At 40.6% G+C, this 26219-nt stretch overlaps 1 long non-coding RNA gene across 6 annotated transcripts in view; it reads right to left on the minus strand.

The window, feature by feature from the left end:
• Positions 1–269: 269 nt before the first annotated feature.
• LOC310895424 overlaps positions 270–26219 on the minus strand; it is a 105776-nt gene continuing 79826 nt past the window's right edge. For 4 of the 6 annotated variants that reach the window (XR_014580670.1, XR_014580671.1, XR_014580672.1 and 1 more), the window contains one exon: positions 3933–5023. This is a non-coding gene — a long non-coding RNA (uncharacterized lncRNA). Of the gene's footprint in view, positions 1488–1971; positions 5024–12729; positions 12889–15407; positions 15800–26219 lie in introns of those variants that run through there. The other 2 variants (XR_014580669.1, XR_014580674.1) reach the window with 2 other exon arrangements.

The raw sequence follows: 26219 nt of genomic DNA on the forward strand, positions 1-26219 counted from the left end.
AACAAAGGAAATTAAAAGGCTAGATTTCACAAAGCAAGAAGTGATGTTCTGTCCCCATTTTGTTCAGTAACCTGTAAAAAAGATAACTCCTTCAGCTTCATGGGGTGTCTGAAGTCGTTGTCTCTCCTCCCTGAGGATGCCACTCACTGTTTCTGAAGTTAAGGGAGACAACCAGACTGTGACTTTCCAAGCTGTCTGCCAGCTGCTCAGCTTTCCTCCATGCCATCTGTTTTGTGCTGTCCCGAAGATGGAAGTGATACGTGGGGAAATAAGGTGAGGTACGGCACCAGAGCCTGAACCACTGCCTCCAAAGGAGCATGTTACCTTGCTATAGATGTTCTCCTGATGTACAAGTGGGGGTGGAAGCAGTTTCAAGCCATCTTCCTTTTGGTGCTGTTTCCTTTGGTCTGTATAATTAAATGTTCCCTGAACCAAGGGGCTGCTCTTTCTCGGGGAGAGAGTCCTTACCATCAGGCTACACAGTTAAGCCACTTTTTAAGGAAAGGGTTGCTTCAGCATTTGGTTTCTACCAAAGTGCTGTTAAAATAGTTTCACTTATTGCAGGACCACAAACATCTGTTAATTACGGGTCCAGGTTTTATTTCTTTCTTTATTTTAATAGCTAGGTCTTATTGACCTTCACTTAAGCACTTTTGAAAATTTTACCCCAAATAAAGACTGCTGTGTTGAAAAGTGCAAGCAATTGCCATCATGGGAGTCTTGGTTTCAAAGGCAGCTTGCAGACCTCATTAAGCCAATGAGCTTGCCAAGTACACTCTTCTCAATTCAGTGCAAGCAACGGTTAAGCCCCTACATATAGCAAAACAGCTGCTAACAGTAGAGGTTGTCTGACATGGGCAGAGAGAACTAAGTTCACCCAAGCAGACTTCTCTGTTTTGATATTAGAAGATCGTGGCTTACACTGGTAACAGTGGGAGCTGTGAAAGGAACCCTGAAAAGAAGCAGAACAGGACTGCTTCAACTTGGGGCTGATTGGTGAAGCAGAGCCAGGATCTCTGAGCCATTAAAAAGCTTCCTGATTGTCCTTTGTCCCAGGACTTCTGTATAGTCTTTGTCAAGAAGCATGGTTACAGTGAGAAATCTTGACTGATGCAAAACAAGTGATGGGCTAGCATGCCAGAAGGTCTGCATTATGCCATTGAGAAATCTTGTCTTGTGTGCAGGACAAAAAGAGATTTTTGAGACATTTTGAGAAAGCAAGATAAGCAGAACCAACTCTCCAAAGAGTGGTAAGATGCTCCGGGCATTCAACAGATCCCCAAAACAGACTACATATTTGCATACTAAACATGGAGGGAGGAAAATGCCTCAGGTTAAACAGTGTTTCTATGCACATAATGCTTTCCAGCTGTTTGTGTGAAGGATACACTACAGGCACCCAGCTACACCAGTCTGAGGGGAGCAGATCCACCTTACATTATCATGGTGATATTCATAGAGCAAGACTAGCTTAAAAATCTTCCAGTCTAAAAAAGCAAGACAGATCATGTTAGTGGCATTGGTATTTCAACTCAAAAAAGTAAAGGGCAACACACAGACTCACAGAAGTATAGAGGCTACTGAGTTCAGCACAATATAGGTACTTTATACCCATGAGGGAAAATCCATGATGGGTCTCCTGATTCCAAGGCCAGAAGGCCAGTGCTGTCCACAAAATCCATCCTTCCTCTTGGCTAAATCATCCTTAGCACAGGATGTTTTCAAAAATAAGAGTGTTTTCAAAGGGCAAGTGCCCTTTCCAATCTATTTGCAGTGAAGTTGCTAACATGAGCCCTCAATTCTAACTCAGCACAGCCCCTCAGGACATGTTTGGCTAAAAGCACTCTTAGATTTAGGAATATCCCTACACTTTTATTCAGCCATAAACCCTTGCAAGCACCAACCCAGTACAAGAGCCAGAAGCTGCCCAAACACAGTTCCCAAGAAGTGAGATATAAGTGAATATCTTACAGTGGCACCACCATTAACAAGCGTTATAGCAAAAAGAAAATAAAGATTTTCTCTGGAACACAAATGCATGATAAAATCCCCAAGTGAACAGATTTGAGACCTTGTTTTTACATTTAATTTACAGTTTCCAAGTCTTTATCACTTCAGGTGGGATTTCACATATTGACCATAAGTAGAACACACCCCATTTTATAATTCCCTTATCTTACCTAAACAGGAGACAGATAATGACTTCTATACCTGCTCACACTTTGATAATAGAAAGCAGTGATGTATTGAAAGTTTCCTTATCACCTTCAGTTCCCACACAGGTGTTCTGGGTGATAAACTACTGAATGATATAAACAATGATTTCGGGTAAAAAGTAACAATTGATCGGTTAGAAAGGAACAACAACAAAAAAATTAAACATTTTCTGAGGGAGAATTGGCACTGAAATTACTCAAATACAGGAGCATAAGTGTGAATTTTGTCACTGACCATGAAGCAAAAATATTGAGGACTTCTCTGCAGTAATGCTTGATCTCACATCTCACAACTTGCACTCATCTTCTCTTGAATTTTGCATTGATCTTGTTAGAGACTCACAGATATGATAGGAACAGTATGTTATTCCCTCTCTTTTTAGTCAATGATATGAAAATTAGAACAAAATATTCATTTGTTCACTGACAAGTCTGTCTCCAAGGGATGTTGTTATAGTACAGCCTTTCTGCAGCTATTCCTGAACAACTGTGTGGGTGAACTTTACTGAAGTTTTACTGTGAGGGTGGTGAGGCCCTGGCACAGGCTGCCCAGAGAAGCTGTGGATGCCCCATCCCTGGAGGTGTTCAAGGCCAGGCTGGATGGGCTTTGGGCAGCCTGGTCTGGTGGGAGGTGTCCCTGCCCATGGCAGGGGGTTGGAACTGGGTGATACTTCAGGGTCTCTTCCAAGCCAAACAATCCTATGATTCTATGAACTGTAATAAGAAAGCAGTTTTGGAAGAAGATATCTCCATTCTGAATTAGCTCTATCATTTTTTCAGTTAAACTCTTTATTTTCCTGCAACTGTTTTTTTGTTTGTTTGTTTGTTCTTGTTTGTTTGTTTTAAGATGCAATAGAGAACATATATTATTTTAACCATCTTTTCCTGGTGAAAGAAACTGAACTTAAAAGTCTTCAAGGCTTTATCTTATAGTCTTACCTGCGTTGCTGCCATTGTGCAATGAATCACCTCAGTTTCACAGAGAATTATAAGATTTTTTTCTCTATGTTGCCTTTGAGTATTTTCATTGTACTACTCTGAGGAAAACTAGTATTACAAAACCCAGACAGACCACTAGAAGTCTGAAAAAAAAAGCAAATGCACACCTGTTATTCTAAAAGTGCATGGCCACATCTTTGCTCCTCTGAAGACCACAGCTTTCTTACCAGCCTGCTTTCTGGTCATTAGAGACAAAACTGGAAACCACAGCATGTGATGGTGTTTTTGAAACGGCACCCTCTGGCACATTTCCACAATCTGCATTTATTATTCAATAATAGGATCAACTAAGATAAGTAATACACAGAAACTTCTACGAAATATCAGGGAATAGAATACCATTTTACAGAAAAGGGAATTCGAACATACTTTTAATTTCACAAGAAACATTCCAAGATTGCCTCTAGGACTTTCTCTAGAACAACACAATCTCATGCTACCCTCCAGGGCAGGGCTCTGGCTTGGTGTTTATTCATGTGTCACCAATGAGCTTCATTGGCTACACTCAGCCAGTCAGACTCTTCATCTAAAGAACAGCATTGCCATTCTCTTATCAATTTCCTGTCAAGTTTCTTCCAACCTATCAGGAATAAAAGGTATTTCCAAAAAGGAAGTGGTTGGGGGAGAAAAAGAGTTCTTTACTCAGTGGCTTGTTGATTATTTCTGTCCAGTAATTGAGTCTCACTGAATACGGAAGTCCCTCTTAGATTCTGGAGATAACTTTTTCTTAAAAAAAAAAAAAAAAATCAGATCTATCAATTTTTTTCTTATGTCTGCATCACACGTTTTCTGTATTTGTTTTATACCAGTCTGCCTCCAGGTTGAAAACGCCTTGACAGACTTTTCCATAATCACCTGTCTTTCACGTTTAGTTGTCTTTCTACCTAATTTCTGGAACTTGGCGTGAGACAACTGGTTAATAAGTTGGTTTTACTAGTGAGAGAAGAGTGAGAGAATGAGATTCTTTACCTTCCTTTTATCAAAGCCACTGTTTTTAGCTAACAGTTTAAAAACTTGGATATTTTCCATAAGGTAAAGTCTTGTCTAAATAGGTTTCTTTGTGCACCTACAAGAGTAACCAAGTTAAAGGTAGTGGTTTCCAAGCCTACAGTTTGTGATTAATTAATCTCAGGATTCAGTGGACCTCAGCTTCCCAGTGCTTCCTGTTTCTCCATATGATATGCACAGTGCCAGTACACAGGTGCAGTGTGGCACTACGCAACCTAACAGTACCATCCTTACAACATCTACTTAGCAAGAATTGTTTTCTCAAGCCCTCTCAGAGAGTGTTCTTCACTCAAGGCAGATAAGATAGGAGTTTAGATTAACAGCAGTGCTGGCAGAACAGTTATTCCAAGGGCAACTGTACAGAGTATCAAAGATCTCTTGATTATTCCTAAGCCTTCTGGATAAGCATCAAAAGTGATTAACACTTCTCAAGAAATCTCTTCATAGAATCAGGACCCCATAGATATAACCTAACATGCATTAAACAAAATAGGATAGAGCTTTTGAAGTATCTCTGCATTATTTTTATCTGGAGTTGCCACAAGCAGTCACGTAAGTATTTTTCATTCTTGCTGCAGTCCTTGTGAGTGTTGGCTGTGGATTTTGCCTCACACTCCAGCACCACTGCTGCTGTATCATGTCATTGGCTCTTTCTTGCTTTGCTCAGTCAGAGTCCAGTAGGATGCCACCATCTGTCAGAGCCCACGAGGAGGCACAGGGATTAAGAGTGGATTCTCGTGAGAAAGACAGCAATGTGAACAGGAAGTGGCCCACCAGGAATTCTTTCTTGGGACGGGCTCCTGTGGAAAAGAACAAACCTTTATTGTCACTATTGCAGCTTTAACTTTATATCTTTGTGCTCATCCTTTGATTCATTCTCTCTCCCCCCACTCTATTCCCATCCTTCGGGTGGGAAACAGGATATCTTGTGAAATTCTTTCCTTCCTGTGTGGGTCCACATGACATCTTTAATTAGCAACTCTCTGCAATGGAAGTGAAGAAATAAAAAAGCACAACTGTCCTGCTGAGGAGCTCCCAATAAAATTGCTTTTTGAACAGGTATTTAAGGCACTTTCTGTTATTTGCTAAGATAGTTGAGGTTAATATTTAACAATATTACAAAAAAAAAAAAAAACACCCCACAAAAATTAAAACATACTTTCCTGCTGAATGGGTGTCAATGAAGAACTTTATAAACATCATCCCTCTTTGTGTCTCTTTGAAGAAGCAAGAGTGATGTGAGGGAGACCTCTGCCTTCTTCCCTGGGCAGCTCCAGCCAGCTGCCAACTGCCATTGCACCTAGGCTGAGTGGAAATGCTTATTTCATTAATTTTACGCTGGGAGCTGGTCAGAGCTAGGTAGCCTTCTGTGGACAACCCCTGTGGCTGCAAGACCTTTTCTGAGGGTGGGATTTGATGTTACAGAGGAACACACAAGAGCGCTGGTTTGGAATGAGATAAAAACATGGACAAGACTGGCAAGCTCAGAGGATCTGGCCCTGATCCTTCGCCGCTTTGTCACTGTATAATGGTAACTATAAAATGCTATTAAGACTTATCTGTTTAGTATCTTTGTCAGCAACATGCACACTGGGATTGAGTGCCCTCTCAGCAAGTTTTCTGATGACACCAAGCTGTGTGGTGCAGGGATGCCATCCAGAGGGACCTGGACAGGCTTGAGAAGTGGGCCTGTGCAAACCTCATGTGGTTCAACAAGGCCAACTGCAAGGTCCTGCACCTGGGTTGGGGCAATCCCAAGCACAAATACAGGCTGGGCAGAGAATGGATTGAGAGCAGGTCTTAGAAGGACCTGGGGGTGTTGGTTGATGAGAAGCTCAGCGTGAGCTGGCAAGGTGCACTTGCAGCCCAGAAAGCCAACTGTATCCTGGGCTGCATCAAGAGAAACATGGCCAGCAGGGTGAGGGAGGTGATTCTGCCTCTCTGATCTGCTCTCATAAGACCCCACCTGAAGACCTTTCAGCTCTGGGGTCCCCAGCACAAGAAGGACATGGACCTGTTAGGGTGAGCCAACAGGAGGACAATGAAGACCATCAAAGGGCTGGAGCACAGACTGAAGGGAGGCTGAGGGAGTTGGGGTTGTTCAGTCTGGAAAAGAGAAGGCTCCATGGAGACTAAAGTCTCTAGAGGCCTTCCAGTACATAAAGGGGATCTGCAGTAAAGCTGGGGAGGGACTCTTTGTCAGGGAGTGTAGTGATAGGACAAGGGGAAATGGCCTTAAACTAAAAGAGGGTAGATTTAGACTAGATATAAGGAAGAAATTCTTCACTCAGCGGGTGGTGAGGCCCTGGCACAGGCTGCCCAGAGAAGCTGTGGATGCCCCATCCCTGGAGGTGTTCAAGGCCAGGCTGGATGGCGCTTTGAGCAGAATTGGTCTGGTGGGAGGTGTCCCTGCCTGTGGCGGGGGGTGGAACCAGGTGATCCTTAAAGGTCCCTTCTAACCCAAAACATTCTGTGATTCTGTAATTATCTGATAAGGTTATCCTTAAATACCAGCAGTCCAAGTAACTGCCTCGACTTATGGATCTCTTATAGGATTGGCCTGTTCCTCACTTCAAGACTCACTGAGCTGAAATTTCATTTTCTAAAGGTCTCCAGGCTGCTAGTAGGGCTGCACAGCCCCAGGGGACATTAAGATGATCATGTTTTCTGATTTTCTTTTTTTTTTTTTTTCCTTTGGTTTGATTCTCTGATGTTTACCGGCATCTGGTAAAAATTATTTACACCACTACAGAGCAGCCTGCACTCACTTTGTGAAAACAAACAGTAACCACACAAGAAGCCAGAGTGGGGAAAAAAACAGGCTCTGTGTGCCAATATGACATTCCTTCAGCACCAAAAGTGCGAGGGTGTGAACCAGGAGAACTGCAGAGTGAAGTACGGGGTTGTGCTCTTGGCAATGTGTTTGTCACACCCCAAATGTGCCTGAAGGTGCAAACCAATGGAGGATCTCACCAGACAGTAGAACACATCTGAGAAGAGTCTCGCAGAAAAAAATATTCGAGACATTTTCATGCTGTGTTTATGCACCAGAGCTCTCAGCTGATCTCCTTTATTGTCCCATTGATGTGTTTGTCCACAGCTACTTCATAGCATAAAGTAACTGGAGTCAATTCCTCTTGATTTTCATACAGATCTAATCATGGAACAAGAATGTGCTTGGTCATATTCGTACTGGAACTGCATGTACAAAGTAAAGTTTGCACACCCCGATCAATTGGCTTGCAGCAGAAAATAGGAACTGGTATTGGTAATGGCTGAACCCATAACTCTGAGCAAAGATTACTAGTGTTTGAATATTACTAATGGTATTAAACGTCTTTATCATATCTTGTAAAGTGTTATCAATCAAACTACAGGTGTTAAGCAGGTAAAGGCTGTAGCTTGAGGCAATAGATAAGAACTTTTCCCTTGGATCTTAAGCACTGTTGCCTACCAGAGCTTTCCTTAGAGAAAGTGTCAGAGTATCAAAGGAAAAAAAAAATTTTTTTTAGGGCTTGGGGCAGAAGAGGGAGGGGATTTTGTAGATAGTTTTAGGGCAAGCATTATAAACCTCTCAGAATGACTTTCAATGCCAATCTCCTTCCCAATCACAACCAGATGTTGCTTATATTTACAAAAGAATCTGTCTTTTTTTTTTTTTTTTTAAACAAGAACTTTCTGGTGTTAATAACAAGTATGTCTTGTGAACTTGTGAAATATATGGAAAGACAGTCAAGAATATGTGAGCCATGGGAGCTTGTCATACACCAAAGGCACCCAGAATAAAATGTGCAGCAACATTACACTGAGACATCTTAGCTGAAATGGGACCTAACACACATCACTTGGTTTGCTCTGGTCCTCTGCATAACACAACACAGCAAGTGTTATGAATATTTAATACACAGAAGGTAAAGAAATCAATTGCAATGCTATAACTGAAAGCCACTATAAAATTCTACTATTACTGCTGTGCTGTAAATTACATATGTTATTGATTCCTCTAGCCTCTTTTATAAGTAAGGTGACTTGGTGGGTTGGGGCCTCAGCCTTTAATCTGCTTTCAGATCCTGCTTGACTTTCAGAGTGAAAATTAATCTGATGGCCTTACCCTAAGCTTCCATTTAGGTATGTTATTAAGCCACCAGCCTGCTCAGGGCTCCTGTGAAAGTGGGCTCTGCAGAACAGTACTGATGTACCTCCACAGAGTGGCACAATGAAACTCTCAGAGCTGGGCCCACTTTCTCTGTTAAAATATGTGTGTTTCTTTCTGCAAGACCAGAAACAGCTGCACACATACCAAGGAAAAAGATCATACCAATGCCCAGCTGTAGTTTGAACCACAAGTTTGAATTTTTGAGAGATGAAAATTTGTAATTCATAGTAAACATTATTGTTATTGTTTTTATTGTTAACCACAATTTTTTCTTAAGTAGCTTTCTTTATACATTCTCCTTACTCCAAGGAGGAGAAGAAATTACCAAAAGGAAAGATTGGCTTAAGAGGCGTAAGTCTTAAGCAGCCTAAAAACAGGTGGAAAAGTAAAAGACCTTTTCACTTCCATAGCCACTCAAAGGCTTCAACTCACTTTTAAGATGGACACAAGTTTTGATAGTTGCTTTACTGGCTGGGAAGAAGGGCAGAGATGTATGAAGGGACCTTGCTTAAGGCTGGTACCAGGAAGCAAAGACCAGAAAATTGGCTACACATCTCCAGTTCTCAGTCCTTGCTACCAAACCTAAATTCTGAAACCATGGAAAATGCAAGTCAAAACCAGTTGTGAAATTTGCTCTGCTAGAAAAAGGCTCTGCAAAATTTTCTACTTATAAACTGATATCAGAACTACCTACCTCCTAAAATAAATCATTACAGATGAAACAAATTAAACTTCCTCATACACAGGTGCATCTTTAAATGAGTTGATTTTGTCAACATTTCAGCTGGCATCTGACCATCCTGTTGGTTCAGTTAAGATATTTTTAATATCTTTTATCACAGTGAAACTCTCCTGTAGCCTCTCAGCTATCATGAAGAGTCACACACTATGTATATATGAATAGAGTTATGCTATTGGATTTCTAAGGCAATGACCCTGTAAAGGTGAGAACTGCTTTGTGCCCAAACTGGTGGTGGGTCAAAATTCATACCCTTACGCTGAGCCTTTTAGATGCTGGAGACAACAGCCTTGGAATTGTGAGCTCAGGTTATAGCTACCTCTGTGGTCCAGATATGGATGAGCTAGCTGTCTAGATGCCTAGCCACAGCATTAAGAAATATGTAAGTTAATTTATCCCACTTACTACTGTAATCTAACAGTAGGAGATCAGCCCCTGATCAGCCCCAATCCCACTTACTAAGATTAACTAATTTGAGTAATTGAAGTGATCTTACTTAACATTTGCCTTAAATGATCTGGCAGTCTGATTCAGATAAGGTTTCAAACAGTCTCTGTGCTTTTGATCTCAAATTAGCTTCAAAATTAACACAGGCTTGGCTCAGATGCAGTCCAAAATCCCTTAAGTATATCCTGCACTGTAACCACGTTCAAGCCCTCTTCCTGATTCCACCAGCTTAACTAAATCTCATCTCAACCTCATACATCTCTATTGCAAAGAGGTGCTAGGGATGGTCTAAACTGTAGGATAATGCTGGAGAGCTGAGGGGAGCAGCAACACAGCACTTTCAGAAACTCCTGTGGCTAAAAAGTACAGGAAGGGAGGAAGGAGGGAGATCTCTCTGCCTCTTTCTTTCAAGTACTGTGATTTGATGGAATCTTTCTTATCTCTCTGATATATAAAAAACTGCCTGTGAGCAATAAGATCAAGAGCCAACATATCCTTTCAGCACAATTGACACTAAATTAATTTATATAAGACATGGTTAAAAAAAATATTTCTACAAGTGAAGCTCAAAGCGAGTCAGTGCCTTTAAGGAGTTTTCCTTCTACCTTATGTTGACTTCACAGCACTGGTTCAGAGAGAAGAGCTGCTAACATTAGAAGGCACACTACACATGACATACCATTTCTTTTATCATAAAAAGCCTTCTTTAGCTGTAAGTATTTGCTTTTAACAACTATTCCTTTGTGCTTTCGTTTACTAGGTCCAGTAAAGTTACTTCAGAACAACTCTAAAGACAGTATTTTCAACAGTGACTTAGAACCCTAACTACCAGGTGTGGAGCGCTTAGCTCACTGGTTTTCTAAATAGTGTGCCCCCTAAGTATGCAGACAGATGCCTGGCAGGATATTTCAAGTTACTTCTGCAACTCTTACAAAAAAAAAAAAACACCTTTCTCAGGCACCTTATTTACAACCTGATGTAACAGTATACCTTTGAAAATTGCTTTCTAAAGATACTTTGGCTCACATTTCTCTGCTCATGCTTAGGTGTTTCAGTGTTAATTCCCAGTTTTAAAAGCAAGGGAGCTAAGCTCAGGCTTTTAAAAGTACATAGGTGCAAATAGCTGTAGAAGTTCACCCAGGCACCTGAGGCCTATTGAAAGTAGCACCTATAATTTGCAGCTCTCTCTTTATCATTTGCCCTTTGCTTCTGTTGAAAGCAAAGATTCAAAAATCTGGTCCTATGTAGTGAAGTAACTTCAGAACGTGAGACTGAGGTGCTTAATTCCCTTAGAAATGCTCTACTTCGTTAACCTCAGGTCTACAGGAGTGTTTGTATATTACCTAAAACCACAAAGCCTGATTTTGATTAGGCTGTGTGTACCACTACTAGGTTATTATTCTAAGATAGCATCATGGAAAAACTTCAGTTATAACTTAATTAATTTAAACACTGTCATTACTTTTGAATGGAAGCATTTTATCCAAGCAAAGGATCACCCCGAATGGCTATATTTATACTGCAGAATACACAGGGCTCTAGGGTTCAGCTAAGGTCTGCAGTCAAAGTTATTGTATTAACACTTGGGTTACACTGCTGCCTACAGTTCCATATTTAAAGTTAGGGTGTAATGCTAGCTTGTGTTTAAACAAGGCTCCCATCCCAAACCTTATAAAATAAGCAAGATAAGAAAGGTATGGGAGAAGGTGCCTAGGTGAATCCATTTCAACTTTCATGGTTATGTTTGTAATTGTATGTATCTCTTCGACTACCCTGAAGCCACTACAGAAGGGGCTGTTTTCTCAGTGGAACTGCATGTGGATAAGCAAGTTAAAAGGAAGAAAAGGATGAAGGTTGGGCCTGTGGTAGGGGTACTATGGAAGAAAGCACAGAAATACTACAAATGGTAGCCCTCCACACAAAAGGCAGGTATCTGTTGAACCTTGCTAAGGTGTTTGTAGCAACCTGTGACTTCCACTTGTGGAAAAGTGCAAATTTTCTAAAACAAACACACATTTTGTAATTCTCACTTATGTAGGTTGTGCACAGAATATATGAACTTTCTTTTCCTAATTTGTGGTCTACAGATCCCTTACAAACAGCCCAAAGACATCAAGGGCTTCTCATGTTGCAGCTCACTATATTAAGAAAAAAACAGCATGGCACATGCCACACATATCAGCCAAATAAAAACATAATTCTTGGGAATGCTGGGATAGAGAGGGGGTAGTTTTCCTCTTCAGTTCATATTCACAGGTTTGGGTTTTTTTGGTAACTGCCTCTAATTGCCACAAACATATTTTGGATTTTAAAATATTTTCCGAGTACTGGAAGAGATTTCAGCTTAGTGTCTGTAGAGGAGACAGGCACTTCTATAGGCACTGCTTCTCCTCCTTACACGAATGATTTTGACAATCCAGGATACCGATGGCTTCAGCTAAACCTAATGGCAGCTAAAATGCTGTTCCTTGGTATGCAACAGGCCAATCTTTTTTTTTCTTTTTTTTTTCTTTTTTTTTTTTTTTAAAGGAGACCCCCTTATTTGAACTATTAGCAGACTGCCATCACATAAGATCATATAAATTAATAGAAATGTTAGCATTTAGTTTTCAACATCCTCTGCACCCTGGAGGCTGGATAAGGTATTAGTCATCTCTAATTAACGTCGTCTAATGTTAGGCAGTTTCCAATGACTGCCACTATACAATTGCTTATGTAATGATTGGTCAATTTGTTGCAATATATCATCAGGATTACTGAATTATTGGTCATAATTACAATTGCAGAGTCAATAGCAGTGTCACAGCAAGGGTAAGTAAACACTACAAAATTATGAGGGATGGGAATACTTTTCTAACAGCTATAGCATGTTAGTGGCACAGAGACCACCCACAGCAACAGCTAAGCATGATAATAAATTCCTACTTTGAGAAGGTGGAAATGGGTATTTTCTCCTTAATGAACTGCAGTCAACTTGGTGACATCCCCTTAAAGCACCTTGCAGGTTTCCACCCACCAGCTGTGGAGCACATGTGTTGCTTGGTTTAAACTAGTTAAAAACTATCCACCTTGCCAGATTTGATATTAGAGACACCATTGTGAAACCATTCACACTTCAATCACCCCAGTTCCTGGTTTCAGAATTGGTCCGATCAGGAGCCCACCTTCCACGGCCCGTCAGAAGGATGCAGATGCTTCATTCTCCAAAGCCCAGATCCTCAAACAGTGTCTAGACATTTGATTTCAGGTATTGTTGACAGGTTGTGTGACATCTTGGAGAATTCACACCTCGCATATTCCTGAGAACAGCACCACAAGGTCCTCTATGGAAGAAGAGTTTGATAGAAGTGACTACTGCTCTTCATTATACTTTTCAAAGAACAGAGTATTTGCTCATAATACTAATGGGGAAAAAAAAGTCTCTATATCAAGTTTAGTACTTTCGAGGAATCAAAACAAAAACTGTTTCAGATAAGATATTTCAGGTTTCACTCTAAGTTCAAGGTGTACTGGGAAATGGCCAGAGAGTTCAGTGAGTGGAAACATGACCAGCAAAGTCCAGCATATACTGCAAGAACCAAAGTCTAATCAGGGGAGTTGCCAAGATTTTTATATTATCTAGCTAATGCCCAACCACAGCCTCACAGGTTGAAAATGTGACTTCATCTCTTTAAACCAAGAAACAAATCATTAAAATTCAGTCAGCACAACTAAAGTTACACTCATTTAACAAAACAGTAGATAAATATATATATATATATATCCACATCAGAGACATTTACAGAAACTGCAGACTTGACTACCTATCTTCCTCCATTGGTTTCAAGTGAAACAGGCATGGAGGCTTTCTTTGACACAGCCAAACCCTGTTCAACCAGCTGTGGGTTTCAATCAAGTCACCCTTTTAAAGGAATTTGAAGTCAAACATTTCTAATTATTGTTATTATTATCATTTTAGAGCTGCCACAAAAGCCAAAAATCTGGGTAGGCCTCAGCAGTCGCGGTGCTGAAGCCAGCTGGGCCTGCTGCAGCAGCCACCCAGAGCCAACAAAGTCATGGGCCTGCACGCCTGCAGTCTGCTCCGACAGACCTTGCTCAGGCTGCCTTGGTGGGAAAGAAGTGTGCTCACACCTCAGCTAGAGTGAAAGTGACAGGTAATTTCTGAGGAACAAAACTGTAGCTGTAGCCCTGCACCCTTTTTTGGAAATCTGGCACAGCCGTTTCTGGGAGAGAAGGTCTCGATCTGAGCTGGCTGGGTGACAGTGGAATAAGTTGATTTCAAAACTTTGTAGGTATTCCAGTTTTGTCTATGATCTTGAAATGAAAACAAAAGCTTTTCAGCTGGAAGGGTGTTGAAACATCTATTTCTGGGTTAGATGGATCAAGTTTTCAATCAGGCTTTCAGATCAGACTTGACCAGAGACCTCATCCTGGGGTAGTGAAAACTCCCCATTCATCAACACCAGCCTCTCTGCAAAATGTTTTGGCGGCCAAGCAGCAGCATATTTCAGTTAAAATATATTTCATCAAACATGTTCTGACCAATTCCAATCTTGAGATTGTGTCACCAGTTTGTGGAAAGATCAGTGTTAAAGAAACCTCATAAAAATAGAGGATTGGAAAAGAAGTAGAGGAGCTACCAGTCGGTCAGAAGACATTTTTCAGCAAAATTAAATATAGGTGCAGGCATATTCTGTTTCATCACATACTGTTCCTTCTAGGGGCCAGACACTTAATGTCATTTCTCTATTTTGGAATAAGACTGTAAGACAAACATTTTATCTTCAGCTTGGGAAAAGAAAGTTACATTAATGTCCACCAAGACAAAAGCAGTGCAAAACAGAAAATATTAGAATTTAAATAGTTTCTTCTTCAGCTGTGTGCAAACTAATTTATTTTTTTTTTTCCACAGGTTGTAATTGAATATCAGTGCCTTGATAGAAAAGTTCCTAGTAATCTGGAAAACACAAACCCATGTATACACACACACATATATAGTATGTAGGACCTATACATATATATGTTTGTGTGTACACACACACAGACACACCCCACATCTGGAGTTCCATTCCCACCTCCTTAATAACCACAGTTACAGTAATCAATTTCCCTAGAAGGAAGAGAACACGGCTAAGCTCAACAGTCTCTAATTACCACTATTTGTACAAGGTAATTTTACATTTCATTTGCACTAGAGTTGACAATCAAGTTAGAACTTTTCCCTCATAAGAATTTTTCCAGAAGAAAGAATGTTTGAAACGTTGAAAGATTGTCCCAAAGAAAGGTTCAGGGAATAAATGGGAGCTTGTTTATCTTTTTCAATACCTTTTCAAGTTGGAAAATAGGGAAAAAAAATAGGAATGTGTCTCCTCACACTATTGTGTTATCATGCTACAATGAGGTCCATATTGAATTCTTTCTCATAAAAGAAAAAATGAAAAAAAGAAAAATCAGAGAAAGCATAGTGTTTAAAAGCCAATCTCCTAATCAGCGGAAACATTACTATTTTCCATTTTAAGAATCTTACCACCTTCTTAGAGGAAGGTGAATTGAAATGTGATGCACATTTTCCACTGAATTTGAAACAATATTTTTAAAACACCTTTCTTTCCATGAGATTTCATAATTTGTTCTTTTATTTATTTTGAAACAAATTTCAGCCTATTCTACTTTGCATTTTGGATTCTCTCAAAACTGAAATTCAAAACTTCAAAGCAAGCCATCTCCACAGCCATTACTTTTGCATGATTTTGATCAAAGCCATGGAAATTCCTGGTTCCACCCCGGAATAATGAACCAGTCCAGGTTTCATTTGAAATCCAGCTCTGAGGAGCTGACTTACCTATCTGGTTTGCAAGAATCCCGCTGTCTTCACCTGACCTGAGAGCATCTCCTCAGAACAAAGCTCTCCTCCAGCTGGAGGATGTCCACGCAACACAGTCCCCATCCCCACTATGTGGGGGGGCACCAATGTTTTGTTGTCAGCCTCTAGTTTACCAATCTTCTCCAAGTTCAGAAAGCTCCTTCTTTCCGTGTCTTGAAGATCAAGGATTTTTAGCAATTCACTCACTAGCTGTGTTTGCCTGAAGAGACCCTCCCACTGCTCTTTTATCCTCTGAAGGCAGGCCAATTTTCAGCTACAGCCTGATGGTTGCCTGGGTTAACCTCTGCCTTGTTTCATGAGGCTTAGAAGGCCCGATACACCATTCAAATAGCGTGTCTGATCACACTCCCCTGGCAAATAAGCAGAAAATTAGAATTAGCTTCTTTAGGAAAGTGCCAGCATGAAGCTGCTGTCATCTTCCGGGGGGAATGCCCAGCAGGCAGGCATGCAGGTAACCCTTCTTTTATATTTAGATTGCAATGGGGACACAGAAAAGACAGCTCTGCAAGAACACTGTAACAACACTATTTCAATGTATCTACGAGGCAAGGCCACGGCGTTGTGTTTACTCCTACAGGGACTTTGAGATGAGCATCCTGATAGCACTTTTTAGCCCTTAGATACTGTGTGTATGACACTAGGATGGCTGTTCAAGATGAAGGCCACCCCTAACTTGCTCCACATACTTCATATTCAGGTATTCTAGATTTGAATCTCCATTTTTCAGTTCAAGGCCTTTTGTCCTGTAGGTCATCCTGTTATCTGTAAGATTTTTTCCATCACACTGGTAGCCTTTTCCTCTCTTCTCGTTAACAGTGACTGCATGCTGAAGCCCTATCTAATGGCACAGGCAACAAGACATGATTTACTTCAACTTATTTTTCACTGTCCATACTTTAGTAAGGGGGGTGGGAGGTATCTGTAAGCAGGTCCAGGTTCAAATGCAAACATCACTGCAAAGGAAAAGTCAGGTCTCGTGGCTGGTTTAGACTGCAGTCAACATTTAAATTATCCCTGGTGGGAGTGGTATCAGTGCAGAGCAGCCCTCCAGGCACCTCTAGCTGACTCTGGGGATCTAATCCATCCTCTAGACATCCAGAATTCCTGGGGCACTTTAACCTTCCTAAACCTGGACGTTGCCAAAATGAGTGGAATTTTAAAAATACATTTTTACTTCAATATTTGAAGTGTTTTCTTTCTTTTTCTTTCCTTTTATTATTATATATATATATATATATTTTTTTTTTAATTTGAAAAACTATGGAGCTCAGTATTCATCGTGAAATTCCATCTCCTTAGGACTCCATTCTCTCCTGTGCATTTCACTGATTTCCCCCAAATCCTAAACATACATTTAACCATCTCCTGCTAAGGTCAATGGGATTTACTCGAATCCCCGTTCCCCGTGAAACACAGAGAAACCCAGCTCCCCTGTGCTTATAGCATCTAAGCTTCTCAGATTCATTCCACAGCGTGGCCTGGGAGAGAAATTGTTTCAAGGTGTGCACAGCAACTGCTGGTGTCAGTGAAGTAAAACCACCAAGGAGCTGTTGCCAAGGGAAGGAAAAATAAATAAATAAATAAATAAATAAATAAATAAATAAATAAATAAATAAATAAATAAATCCCTGGAGCAAAAAGGAACACACAGGAGGAGAAAAGGGAGCAGAGCTGGAGGTGCAGGGTGCCCCCCGGATGCAGCCCTCCTTTCAAAATCACAGAGCTCACCACAGGCACAGGGTTTGGCTGAGCTTCTGTACCTGCCTGCATGTATCTGGCTGACCTCACAAAGGTCTTTTAAAAACAGCAGCTCTTACATTACTTCCTGGCATTTAATTACCCAATGGTGTGTCAAACGAGGGCACCCAAAACTGCTCAGTTTAGAAATGAGGGTGCCTGTGCAGAAGCACCAGAAAATGCCTCCCTGAAGACACCTGTGTAGCTGGGAGAAGGAGGGGAAAGAGGCAAAGGTGTGTCACTTATTCACGATTTGAAACACACCGAAATGTTTTCTCACCCACATTGATTTGTTGATATCCATTTATGGTGCAAGAAAATGGATTTACAGACCTGGAGGCAACAGTGTTAAAATTTATACAACCACTCCATGGAGCCAAATCTCCTTGGAATGCACTGCAAAAGATTCAAAAAGAAGGTAAGCCAGGCACAGGAAGGGAAGCATGAGACTGAGGGCAAAAGCTAAGGGAAAGACCTGCCACCTGATAGTCCTTCCCTTGATCCCGAGTCTTAAATTTTCTATTGTACATGCTGCCTGCCCAGAACAGTTTTCTCAGATTGATGCAGCAAGTATACAAGTATACGGCTCTCATGAAGCAACATGATACATTGACATGAGTCAAGTCAGAATCCAACTGTTAGAGCTTTAAAAAATAAAGCAATAAAATGGCTAGATAAGCAATCCTACTTTTTTTCACTTGCTTTGGGGTCATGTACATATGAAACTTTCTCTTCTGTTACATCTTTCATGGTTTCCAACCGAGGCTTCCTCCGCACAACCTCAGTGATAAAACAGTTTTGTCCTTGCTAACGACACCACCAGTTTCTATCACAGCTTTGAGTGGGTGCCTAAAACAGGTGCTTTGTCTCTTAATTCATCTTTTTTTCCCACCATGCTTTGAAAACACATTACACCTTCTGAAGTCTGGGACTGACTATCAGAATGGGATATTCCTTAACAGAAGCTTTTATAATTCCTTTCAGTATACAGCAGACAATAAATGACAATCCCTTATCCATTTTATTTCACAGATTTTTTCAAACTATTTTAATGGAGGTTTTACCCCAGAAAAACAGTTGGATCCAAACCTCAATTTTATACAACAAAGCTCACCAAAAGACAGAACAAATGTCATTAAGGCAGTGGTTGGTTTACACACTAAGCGTATTTTCCAACTAAGTTCTATTTGATCTAATAATGCAATGCTTTGTTTCAAAGCAAGTTCTACTACTACTACTCAAAAAACGTTCCCCAATGTCACAGTGAGAGCATATTTCTCAAATATTAATTCACAGCATTTATTTTGAGGACATGTTTATAGAGGCTGTAAGGAAGTTCAGATAAAGTTGATGCATTGTGGCAGTATGTGAAATGAATTGTTTTAATTGGGAAGAAGTTTAAGATAATCTCTCAGATCTGTTTCCTTTACTGGTTAAAACCCTTTTGGTCGTGTCTGTGAAAGTAATGTTGGCCACTTTTGTTTATTTCTCTTTAATTGAAAGTTTTTAACCCTGATAGGAAAGCTGAAAATAAAGATGCTAGTTCGAGGGGCATCATGCTCCCCCAGTGCGTGTCCTTGTGTCCAGTTGCAGATATCTTAGTATGTAAGTGAAGAGATGATTTTTGCCTTTTTCCCTGAGTTTGTGTTCCAGTTGTCGTAACTACCATCTGCAGAAAGTAGCTTGGCTTTGCTGTGTGCCAATTCTAGGTAGGCTAGGGAGCTGCACAAAAAGGGGATGTAAATGCAGCTAGCTGTAAAATTTGTAAAGTTGGTAGAAACAGGACAGACTGACAAGCAAAGGGGAAATCCTCAGAGGTGTCTTACTGTAGCACAGAAAACTGGACATGAAGAAGTTATACAACTCAAATGCAATACTACCTTCTTGAACCGTAGTAAAACAATTAGGATTTTGCTGGTGAAGTCCGAGTGGAGGTCTGAAATCCAGAGGCTCTTCTCAACAATTCCAGTGATCCTGTGGCCTTGCTCAGATAAGAAAATATTTCTCGTTCCTGGCAGATTGCCAAAGTTATCTTTCTCCTCTGTTATTGTATTTCTTTTTCATTTTTTTTTCTTTTTTTTAATTATTATTATGTTTTTTTCCCCACCAACAAAGAGGGCTAAACATACAGATACTTAAGGAATTTCTCATATATTTGAAGAAGAAAAGAAGGGGGCTAAACAGACAATACTAAGTCACTACTGTTCCTTTCTCCAACAAACTAGAAACCAGGGACTTTTTCCAGCAGTCTCGGGTATGTTTGTCTAGATCTCACATCTCTCTAGTCCAGGGCAGAGATCCAAGGTCCTTGTGTCCCATGCAAGTTTTCTGTGAACCAGGACTGAGGACTCTGAGCAGAAGCCTGACCAATGCAGCCTCACTGCATCTGGGGTCCAAGCAGTGTTTCACTTTGCTGGGTAGCTATACCAACAGGCCTGGAACTTGTCCAAGTATCTCTAGGTCAGCCTTGATGTGGACATGTCACCAATATGCCCTACCTTCAGCTCTACAGAAAGGCACTGGCAACAAGTACCCATCTGTCCTAGTGCTCAGCAGGTACACCAGGTCACCCTCTGGTTGGTGAGAGATCCTTTTGAGAGATCCTTGTGTTGTCCAAGGCCTTCCACATGGCGCTTAGACAACATATGGGCCAGTGACAAAACACCTGCCTTTCCTCAGAGACTGTTTCCCATCTCAGACATAGGAAAATATTATTTGTTCAGCTACAGGTAAACAAATCTGACCCAATGGCTTTCTGCTAGTTTTTCTGTGCCTGGCACCCTTTGCCAGAACCAGCCACAATCAACACCCAATCAACCACAAAGCCTACAACTCATGATGTACTTGAGCATAACAAAAGCATTTCAACACTGGACTAGTTATGTCCATCAGGCTCTCAAGGAACCTTTGCAGATTTTAGCGGTCTCTTAAAGGTTTAGGGTAACACTTAACGAGCAAACAAACAAACAAAAAACAACAAAACACCCATGACTCCATTTCCCATTATCAGCAAGGAGACTTGCCTAAAACTTAGGATCAAACCACACTGACTGCAAGGGAACATGCTCATTTCTGCATTGCCTGGTAACCAGGTGATTTTTACTGAGGTGCTCAACATGCCTAACACTGGCCACTCACATATTAAAATGTTAGCTAGTAGCTTCTTTTTATACTGCCTCTGGAAATGTTGTACATTTGAAAATTTGGTGAGGGGTAGAACTGGCCTGCCCGATACATTTATGAATGTTGAAATGTAATTCATAGTTACTGCTGAGATTTAATCCAAATAATTTTTCTCAAGACCACAGTCATGTCCAGTTCTGCAATTGAATTAATTTTAATGTAAGTGAAAAATATCTTGGTATTAAGATATGACAGAGAACTAGATGTACTTCTTTGCCAAACAAAAGGACAGCTTAAGTCCCCAAATATGAGAATGACTTTTCTGAGTTGTTTTTTTTTTTTTTTTTTTTTTTTTTTTCTCCAGAAAGCACTATAGACAGAAAGTGGGGCAGGCAGATTTTCCATTCAAGTGGACAATTTTTGCAAAGGTTTAACTTCCTTGTTTAAATTACCTGAGCAGTAGGAGGGTGGAGCACCTTAATAATTTGCTTCTCTCTTTTATTACTGAATTAAATATTTAAAATATCTGAGGGCGTTGGGAGAGCGGTCGCTCTTATTGCATTCCTTTGCAGGCGGCATTGCTTTTGCAAGACACCTGTCTGCATGAAACTCTGTAAACGCTTCTTAACAGGTCCCCAGGTAGCAGAAAGAACACAGCTGCTAAAGAGCGTTAATGGCAGGACAGCTGCTTGGCTGACAGAATTGGAACTGGCACGATGCATGTGCTGGGACTGTAAACAGGAATGAATTTTCCTAAAAGCTTTATAAGTAAAAATGTTTATTTTTGGAATATTAGCAAAATAAAAGGAGTTACAATGTTCCTTTAATTTTAAGTCAAAACATAACGACATGCAGCTTTTAAGAAGGTTTATTTTATAGAAAAATCTTAAATTGAAACAAGGTGGCTTAGAAACAACTTCAGAAATACCAGGGATTTCTTCTATATGTATATATAAAACACACTTGGGCATTTTTTTGCCCTTAATGCATAGTAAAATTGGTCATGAAATCCTTCTTTCCATAAACCACACATCAGGTATTGGGGAACACTTTTCTGGCTGCCAAACCTGCCATTGATGGAAAATGCTTTGTGTGTGGTGCAAAGAGATATTACAAAGTGGGTGCAACAGGTTATTGTTCACATGCTAAGATGGTGAAATAGAGGTCTTCTGTTTTAAGGACAGGCACTGAAAAAGACTCTTGATTCCCAGACTTCACTCAGCCACATCCTTCCCCTCTGAGCCAGAGGAACTCATTCAATGCCAAAAAAGTGCCCTATTTTGGTGGACACAACCTAGGCACGGACTCACCACGGCAATTATGAACCCAGCTGGACAGCCAGCGTCAGACTGGTTGCAAACAACTGACATCCTTGTGGAATCTCATGGACCTCTTGCTCAGATCAGTGTTGCCTTCTGGGCTTCAACTTTCACATGTGTAAGATGGAGATAGCACTATTTACAAAGTTTACATCGCCAGCTGCTGCAGTGATTTAGGAATGTTTAGAAAGTCTTCAGTCTCCTTTGAAGGAAGACAGAGCATAATTTGTGTTGGTAAAGAGCCCTATTTGCCTTGGAAAGTTCATTTCAGGACAGCAGAACTCAAACCCCTAGCAAGTGCTACGAGGGGAGTAGCAATGCAGCACTCTAGTCTTTACGATGTGAGCAGTACACACCTTGTCCTCTTGAAATCCTTCCTTGTTAGGATCAACAGAGACCTTTAAAAACCTGCAGAGACTTCATCATATTTCTTAAAGTCACTCAAAGGCATTTTCCACCACCCCTACACTACACGGCCACGAAACTGTTGGTGTGCTGCATGAAGGGATGGAGACAGCGGATCTGTTACCTCTACATAGTTGTTTACAGCTTCTCATCTGGGGCTCAGTTTAGAGTTATTAATTGCCTTTTTCACAGCTGGCAGCAGAAGCCTCACATGTTGACTCAAAGCATGATGTGATAATTAGGCAGGGTGAGGAATCTTTATAGGTTTTGCTCTTTGGTAGTATTTTGCTTTTGATCTTCTCTGCTCTCCTTTCCAGGAGCATTATAGCATGCCAGCAGGAGCTGGGGGTGGGCCTTTCATCAACCTGGGGGGAAAACTTCCTCCCGTGCCCCACAGCAATCTGCTCTCAGTCCTAAACTTCCCATTTGGTTGACTGCTATGTGCTATCTGGAGCGCCTGTGAGGTGCCTGTAGTCAGAAGAGCACATATAGTGCACCTTCCACCAAAACACAGATCAAATCAACACATTAAAAGAGAAGCAGGAACAGAGTTCAGTAACAAAATGCACAGGCTTTTAATAATGTCTTCTCTACATTAACTTGGTTGAAACCTTGTATTTTGCTCTGCAGGTTAGGAAGGGTGAAGGCACATTGACCATAAAATATTCTGCAAAAACCAATGGACCTTTCTTGCTTGGGCTCCAAAGCTCCCCTTACTGCAAACTTGTAGAGACATTAAACTTATCCATTTTGCTGTTATTTATTGGATAATTACAAACAGAAGGTGTGGAAATAGTTATAAATATTAAGGAATAAGTCCTAGAGCATTTATAGTTTTCTGAATGAATTGTTTCCCCAAATGTTCATTCTTGGGCTATTATCTCTTATCATTTCTTCCATATCTGGCCTATTTGTTGCACCCTATCCCTCTCCAGACTTGGGCTGACATGTAGCACAAAGGCAGCAGGCAGGTCTGAACTTCACAAATCGTCCCCCTGCCACTCTGCTAGGCTTTTAGAAACACAGCATAGTAAATAGAAGAAAAGTATCTGCCCTCAGAGGCCTAGCTGGTAAGAGTTTGGCAATATGCACAGAATAAATGAATGAGAGAAGAGTTTGTGTAGCTATTTGCTTTTTCTCCCCTGCAAGGGAAACAGAGATTGACGTTAATTAGGAAACAGCACACAGTACAATTACCTCTTACTCTGGGATGTGTGCTGAACTAAGTCCTAGAGCTGCTTTGAAAATGTCACTAGAAATCAGACATGGCTAAGATGCCTGTGAGACAGGTATGTAACTACAGACATGACAATGAAGTTGCTACCAAAGCATGTATACATTAAGAAATCAACAGCTGTATGATATGCTACACATAAAGAGTAGCTCTTTCCAAGATGATATCCTCACAATCTCATCTTGTCCTTCCAAACTGGTGAAAGTGCAAGTGTATCAGCCTGTTAGCAGGTTTAGCGTGTTGCCATGACTGTTTAAACTGTGGCAATGTAGAGAGGTATTGCACATCTTCTGGGCAAATGAACAGAAATTTCCATAGGAGACTTCATGCAGGTGCTCAGGAACTGAAGCGGGAACAGGAGCAGATATCTGGCTGTTACATCTTATCTGATGGCTAACATGTTGCTGCTCTTACCCCAGAGGTAGTTGAAAGGAGTAATCCCCTCTAGGGATATTAGACCTCCCTTTCACACACACAACAGGCTGAGCTGTGGCATTTTTTGCCCTCATACCTCTCTGCCTTCCCCTACTTCCAACTTCTGTGCTGTGCTCCTGGCAGCAGCTGGCCAAGGCTGACATTAAGGAGCAAGTACACAAACCAGCAGCTCACAGGTTGCTGTTAAACAGCCATAGCAATGCACTACAGAGGTGGAAAAGGGCAAAGAAAAAGAAAAAACACCCTGTATTTTTTATTTTTATTTTTTTTTTCTGGACTGGACCAAAGAAGTGGCCCAATTCTGAGAACCAAGGAAGGCAACACAGTCCTCTGCCACGTAAGCACTGGACTGTAACAAGTCAGTCCTTGTTCTTTCATGGCTTAAGCTTCAGCAGGAATTTTTAAAATCTGCATTCCTAAGGTTGCATCTTACAGAGCGTCTTCCACATAGACAGGAAGCAGTCATAGGAGTGAGACAAGCAATAAACTGGGCTAAATATGACCTACCTCTGCTCTATGATGACCACTTACATCATTAATTCCTGATTCATTCCTGATGAAGTTAAAGATACTATTCTAAAGTGTGCCTCAATCCTAACTGAAATACCATGCACAGCTTCATGGCTGACCATGGTGAGCGTTCTTTATGGCATCTCCAAATTAGTTCTACTCCACAAGTACCATCAGTCGTTGGACTGATTTTTGTGCCTTCAGCAGGTGGAGCTTAAACCATTCCTTTTGTTACTAAGGCTTTTGTCTTTATGCTTTGAGTTTTCCGGGAGGGGTCTGTTTGGGCTTCAGTCAGACTCATGTTATGAGCATCCAGATGGAACCAGACCTAGAAATAAAAGGCTCATCTCTTCCATGTCCAAATTTAAGTACCTAATGATCACTGAACTTTGAGTGCTACACATATGAAAGAGATAAGACAATATATTGGTGGGAAAATGGCACACCCAGAAGCTCCACTGGAGCTGAATCTCTTTGAGATTACACTAAACTGGAATGATACAGCAAGTTGTTTATTTTGAGTCTGAGATCCCAGATGTTAGGAAAAAATATAAACAGAGCATCTTCTTGTTTCTGACAACAGTGGGTTCTGAAGCTGTTGACAGGTTTTTACAGTCTTTAGTTAATCCAGACAGAAAGAAGAAAAAGTGAAATCCCATCACAAAAATTTGAAGCCTGCTATATTCCAAGGAAAAAATGAAATGTGATAGACGGCTGTTCTTTAACAGAGAATACAAACAGAAATAATAATAATAATATAATAATAATAATAATAAATCGGATATTTGCAAATGAACCTAGGCTGCAGAGCCTTGCAGTCTTTATGAAGGGAAAAATCTTATGCTGAGTGAAAGACACACATGCAACAGGGGCAAAGAGCTCCAGGGCAAAACACTGGAGGACAAACAGACCTTGACAAAATACTCAGGATCACACAAATGAAGAAGCCCACTGGATTTACCTGAGAAAATCCAAAGATGACAAAAGACTGGAGGCAATAAGGCAGTTTAATTTGGAACCCAGCAACAGATGACCCACGTAACTCATGGTATTATGACAGCTAACGCTTACCACAATAATGCCCAACGAGTCTGGACAGATACAACACTTTAAGTGACATTACTTCCTTAAAATGCATTTGGGTTGATTTCAAGACACAAAAATTACATCAGAACACACAAGGGCTTAAATTGCCTAGGTCTACAATAGGCATTAGGTTCAACAGAAGCAGCATTTTCTGACTATGGGAAAACCAGTGGAAGAATACGATTAGAGCCTCAGGGTAACTTGGGAAAAAGAAAAAACGTGCTATATCTAGACTGACAATAACAAGAAAAACTCCATGTAAAGGGAGAAAGCATCTATGGCAAAAAGGACAACACAGAAAAGGGTACTTCAGTTGAGACCCAACCCCAAAAGACAAAAAAGGAACACAAACATCCTCCAGAATAACAAACTATATATTGAGAAATTTGTGGCTCATTGATCTAGTGGAGCAGGAACAGTGTAAAAAGATGGAGCAATGGAAGAATTAAAGATGGCTCAGAACTCCCTATATATCAGAAAGCATAACATTTAAATCACCCAAGAAAGTTGCTTTTTTCAGTTTCTGAGAGCAAAATCCAGTCACAACTGACAACTTATGGCTTGAAACATCAAGAGCTCCAGCAGTGAGAGAAGACAGTTGTAATTCTTAGCTGTTGATAGAAAAAGGTTGAAATCTTTACTGACAGGAGTCTGTATTAGCTTGTTTAACTATCATCTCTTCACTGTTTGTGCCAAAAAGGACCTGGCAAACATTTTGAAAAAAGTGAATTAATATTTATTTTTTTCTCCCATCTACCATATATATGATCTGCAAAACAAATTTAACTGAGGCTCATGCTGCAGGCATACACATTTCAGCCCTCAAGGAAAGTCTAGGATAGAACACTAAATTTGATAGAAGTCAATCTGATTTTAAAAGCCCTGTCCAAGCAGAATATAGAGCATAAAATCTTTTCACGC

Source organism: Anser anser (assembly GCF_964211835.1).
Source record: "Anser anser genome assembly, chromosome: 2".
Taxonomy (NCBI): domain Eukaryota; kingdom Metazoa; phylum Chordata; class Aves; order Anseriformes; family Anatidae; genus Anser; species Anser anser.